We start from the raw sequence: 5,843 nt of genomic DNA, 5'->3' as shown, positions 1-5,843 counted from the left end.
TATTAGCCCAAGAGATGCCTCGGATCACTATATATTTATATATTTGAAAAAACTAAATATAAAAGGGTTGTGTTCACCAATATTTATAAGTGAATAAGAATACAATAATAATAATAAAATAATAATTTATGTAAATGATACAGAGTATATGTAAATTGCTTGGTTAGTATTGAATCTAGGAAATTAGCATCCAAAGAATCAACAAAATGTCTTAATTGCAACAATAATTTAGGAGTTACATTTTATGGGGAAATTAAGTATAAATGTTATACATGTGAAGAGTTTTAGGGTAATGAATGAAACACATAAGGTGACACATATTGCTCATGTGGCGCCAAGTCAGAGCTCTTTCCCAAAATAATGTTGGGAAAAACTCCAATTCCCTAAATACATTCCCTTTATATTAAATTACCACCTTACCGTCCACGTCATCGGTTCAGAGTAATTAATTTTTTTACGGGTTTGTTAGAGAACCGCTACTTCAAGTAGCGGTGTATAATAAAACCGCTACTTGAAGTAGCGGTTATTGTATCAGTAAACCGCTACTTGAAGTAGCGGTTTTGTATAAAATAATTTTTTTTAAACAAAATCACTTTTTACTTCATCTGGTAAACAAATCACGAAAAATAATAAAAAAAAGTTTCAACAAGTGATCTGCGAAGTTACGAGGGACCCACACCCACTGCTGTCGCCGCCACCGTCTCCGTACCCACCACCGCTGAGTTTCAAATACTCAATTGTCTTCAAGTGTACGACGCTCAATATTTTCTGAATTGTGGTAAGTAGTTGAATTAATTTGAATGCCCTAATTTTATTTTAATTCAATTATCAAATTTATTTGTTGTTTTATTGTAAATCTATGCTATATTAATAATGTTTGACAATTTGTGATTGCTTTGGGTAGTTTTGGTGTTGAAGTTAGAAATTATTGAACTTTTTTGCTGCTACTGTTTTCTTTTTCTTTTGAAGTAATTTTAGTTTTAGTGTTGCTGCAATGGGTTTTGTGAATAATGGGGAATAGCAGTTTGAATTAGTCTTGGGTTGGGTGTTCTTATTTGTAGATTAGTGTTGTTAATTTAATATTGAAAAATATTGTGTAGAATGGACTGATGTGAGTCCGTTCTTTTAGTTGGCCCGCCCGCGGCCCATTTATTAACAGTTCCGCCCGCGCACGACCCGGACATTAATTAAACTGTTTTTTTTTTTTCATTTTTTTAAAAAATCAAAATTCATTCCAACGTTCTGCCTTTCTCCTTCTTCCCCACGTTTTCTGCAGTTACACTCCATTACTATCAAATTGCCTCCATTTTCCCGAATATTTCGCATAACTCCTTTAGTTTCTAGCTTTAATTTTATTTGCAGTTACACTCCATTACTTAATTTTAATTTTTTTTATATAAACCCTAATATTCGTCCTTTTCGACTACATTAATGGCTGACCTTTCATCTCTAAAAGTTTATAAGAAACGAACTAAACAACACCAACACAGATTCAGATAGTTGCAATGGCTGAAAGGTTTATTATTTTCAGTTATTTTTAGGTTATACTTTTTAAAAAAAATTCTTATTCACTAATTTAATATTTTGTTCTGTAGTGATCATTCACAGCCTCCATTGAAGAAGCGTGGTCCTAAACCAGGTTCTAAATGAAGTCGATCTGTTAGGTGTTACATTCGAAATAAATTCTTTTAAATTCGAAAAAAAATTTTGTTTGTATAACCAGATGCATGCCAGATGTTCGATAAAATGCAATTTGTTGTTAGTAAACATAGAACTTAAGGTTTTTATGTAGAATATTTTTGTGTACAATTAGCTTACTGTTGTATGTAATTATATTGCTATAATTTGATAATACATTTTTTTTGTATGGATTCTCTATTATATGTTCAGGAATTATATTCTTTCTATCAGAAATTAGCATTTTATAATATTATCTTGAATTTTATTATTTTATTTTGATAATAGTATATGTTTGTCATGATTTAGATAGTTTGGTCAGAAATTAAGTTCTTCTTGTCAGTATTGAAATTACTTCAGTAATGAATAATATTTCTTCAATTAGGATTAAGACTATTTTGGTCAGAAATTAAGTTATTTTTGTCAAGAAAAAGATAATTTGCCTCAGAAATAAGATTACTATTATCAATGATAACATAATTATTGTCAGGAATAAGATCGTTTTATTCTTTTTCACAATTTCAATGTGATATTTTTGGTCAGAAATTAAGTTTATCTAAGTATTGAAATTACATCAGAAATGAATAATATTGCTTCAATCAGGATTAAGATTATATCTTTTATCAGGATTAAGATTATTTTGGTCAGAAATGAAGATAGTTTTGTCAGTAAAAAGATAATTATGCTCAGAAATAAGATTATTTAAATCAGGCCTAAGATATGTGTCATTACCTTTTATAATGCTTTCATCAGGATTAAGATTATTTTAGTCAGAAATGAAGTTATTTTTGTTAGGGAAAAGATATTTATGCAAAGAAATAAGGTTACTTTTATCAGGGATAACATAATTATTGTCAGGAATAAGTTTGTTTAATTCATCTTATAATCTAAATACGTTATTTTTGTCAGGATGCACTATTATATTGTAAGGAATTATATTCTTTCTATCAGAAATTAGTATATGTTTGTCAGGATGCACTATTATATTGTAAGGAATTATATTCTTTCTATCAGAAATTAGTATATGTTTGTCAGGATTTAGATGATTTTGATCAGAAATTAAGTTCTTCTTGTCAGTATTGAAATTTCTTCAGTAATGAATAATATTTCTTCAATTAGGATTAAGATTATTTTGGTCAGAAATTAATTTAATTTTGTTAGGAAAAAGATAATTAGCCTCAGAAATAAGATTACTATTATCATGAATAACATAATTATTGTCAGGAATAAGTTTGTTTTATTCATCTTATAATTTTAATGTTATTTTATACTTTTTAATTTTTCAGTGCTCTTACTAAAGATGATATTTCAGACTTTGAACTTGGAAATAAATCTGGTCCTAATTATCTTTGTCAAATTCTGGAAGATTTAAGTGATGAGCAAAAGAAGGATGTAATAGACATTGGTTTTGGTGGATTGCTTCATATGAATTTGAAGGAAAATATTAGACATCAGTTGTATAGTTATATAGTAACTCATTATAATCCCAAGGCTAGAAATCTGATTGTGGGTAAAAAGGAACATGCAATTCATATTGATAGTTCTGATATTGTTGATGTGTTGGGTATTCCTTATACCGATATAGCTGTGAAAGAGATTTCTAAAAACAAGAAATCGTTTAATCCTGACGAGTATTTGAAGATAGAGTGGAGGAAGTTTTTGTGTTTGGATGTAGAAGATGATTCAGAAAAGGGAAATGAATCTGAAGCACAGAATAAAAAGAAGAGGAAAACAGAAGAAAAAGTTGTTCCAAGTAAGAAGGAATCCGAAAAAGTTGTTCAGAGTAAGAAGAAGAAGACATATGTCAATTTTGTTACTTATCAAATGTTTTGAGAAAAATAGACAGGGTGGTTCTGATTTTAAGAAACTATTTGTTATGTTTGTTGTCTCTAACGTTTTGGCTCCAATGGGTGATAAGTCCCCCAAACCCCAATTTTAACATCATCAAGTCTTTAGAAGATGTACGTTTCATTAAGTCTTTCAACTGGGCTAGTTATGTTATGGACTTCTTATGTTGTTCAATAGCAGACTTTCAAGCATTTCTTTTGAAGAAGAAGGCAGGAGAGGAGTTGAAAACTAAATCCAAACAAGTAAATGGATGTCTTATTGCTTTTGTAATTGCATTTTTGCAAAATTTTGAGTTTGGAACCACTTTGCATCGGAACCCATTTGTAATGAATTGGAGTTGTGAAAGTCTGAATGAGAGGATTAAGTCTGCTGCAGAAAATATTGATTTTGGCACTGTGAAACTGTATCCTCATGCCATACCAAAACAATATGTTGGAAAAAGTGAACAAGCTCTTTTAAAAGCTTTACGGTTGGACAATATTGAGTTTAAGCTTGAAGACACTGATGATGATGAAGATTTATATGAAAAGAAAGTTGAAAAAAAGGAAGACCAGGGTGTACAATTTACTAGCATTGATTTGAAGAAAGTTAAAGATGACAAAGCTAGATATGTAATGTACAGGATTCCTAAAGATTATCCCAGTGATGCTGATATTGATAATATGGATATCGATGTAACACTACAACAAATTGACCTTTGTTCCACGAGTAAAATCGTGGCACAAGTTTAAAATTCTCGTGGCAATGTAGTGTAGCCACGGGAATTTTGAAATTTACTCCCGTGACACAAGAGGTCGTGGCTAGGAAATTTGCCACGGGAAAATTGATGTCGTGACAAATTTCAATTTTTATGCCACGGGTATGTACGTGGCAAACAAATTCACTTGCCACGAATATTAATGTGGCTAACAAGTTCTTCGCCACAAATTCTACCGTGGCTAATAAACTTGGTTGTCACAAACATTACCGTGACCAGCAATCTTCTTTGCCACAAATATTATTGTGGCTAATAAACTTTGTCCCCGCAATATACCGTAGCTAATTTATTTGTTTGCCACAAATAATACCGTGACAAATAAATCCATTGCCACATTGCTACCATGACAAATAATATCTCTTGACACTAATGATTATCGTGGCTACTAATTTCAATAGGCATAAGCTTTAATTTGTTGCAGCATTATCTATGATATAAGCATAACTAAATATTACAGATGGAGTTTTCCTCAAATATGTCATATTTGTCATTGCTGAAATAGATACATAACATTAAAAAAAACCATATTAATGTCTTGGAATCCCGTACATTCAAACATACTTGAGTTTGATATCCATACATACAAACATACTATAAATCAATTGTCTCATTGTCTCATCACTAGCTCACTCTTACAAAAAAAAAAAAAATAAATAAATAAATAAAAAGAACACTCAAATCATGTTGCTAAAGAACAATATATACTCTATATATACCATGTGACAATATGTTTGTGCTCCGCTCCTTGTTACCTACAATAAATAAATAGATAAATGATCAAGTTAATATAAGCCAATTGTAATGAATATAAGCCAATCGTAATGAATGTGAGTTTTAGGAAGACTATAAGCCAATCGTAAGAGGTCAAGATTCTTTAGCTTTAAAAAATGTAACAATTGTATTGCATATAAGATAAAATGTATAATGCATAACCGGTGAAGATAACATTACTTACTTCATTCCTTTGAACCTTGACATCCTGAAACATCAGAATCTGATGAACTTCCTGCTCCAAGAAAATCCAGAAGTTGACTAAACTTCTTCTCCCAAACTGCATTATTATCAGCAATTTTTCTGTTCACGTCATTCTTAACAGCTTCCGCCTCTTTTTTGGCTTGTTCAACATCTAATTTAGCCTATTCTGCTTCTGTTATAGCATTTTCAGCTTCTTTTCTTGCATCTTCAATTGCTTGATCTGCTTTCTTTTTAACTTCATTCACCTCTTGAGTAAGATCAATTCGAGAGGGATTTACTTGAAAATGTTGCGTAATACTTCTACCAGGTCCATATGCTTTCAAATACCCATGTGTATCTTTGCCAAGCACATCATGAATAATTTTCTCATCTTTTTTCTCATTAAGACCTTGCTATCTTTGTTCCTTTAATTTGTTTATCTCATCCTATGAATAAACAATATTAAGTTAGAAGATAAGATGGTAAATGTTAAATGGAAAATAACAAACATAAAACTTATAAACTTACTACTGCATGAGTGTTATTTGCCAAATTGATTGCATTCACAACCTTCTCAGATTTTCTTGTACGAGTTGCAACCAATACA

The 5,843-nt window shown here is 30.6% G+C and overlaps 1 long non-coding RNA gene across 1 annotated transcript; it reads right to left on the bottom strand.

Annotated features, from left to right (window-relative positions):
• Positions 1-4,683: 4,683 nt before the first annotated feature.
• On the bottom strand, positions 4,684-5,531 carry LOC110732025. Its single transcript, XR_002513419.1, has 2 exons — positions 5,238-5,531; positions 4,684-5,034 (listed from the first exon to the last, which is right to left on the bottom strand). It is a non-coding gene; the product is annotated as an uncharacterized LOC110732025 (long non-coding RNA).
• Between the last annotated feature and the right edge of the window lie 312 nt (positions 5,532-5,843).

The sequence above is a fragment of the Chenopodium quinoa genome, unplaced genomic scaffold, assembly GCF_001683475.1.
Source record: "Chenopodium quinoa cultivar QQ74 unplaced genomic scaffold, ASM168347v1, whole genome shotgun sequence".
In the NCBI taxonomy this organism is placed as follows: domain Eukaryota; kingdom Viridiplantae; phylum Streptophyta; class Magnoliopsida; order Caryophyllales; family Amaranthaceae; genus Chenopodium; species Chenopodium quinoa.
This window is presented reverse-complemented; position numbering and strand designations above follow the sequence as displayed.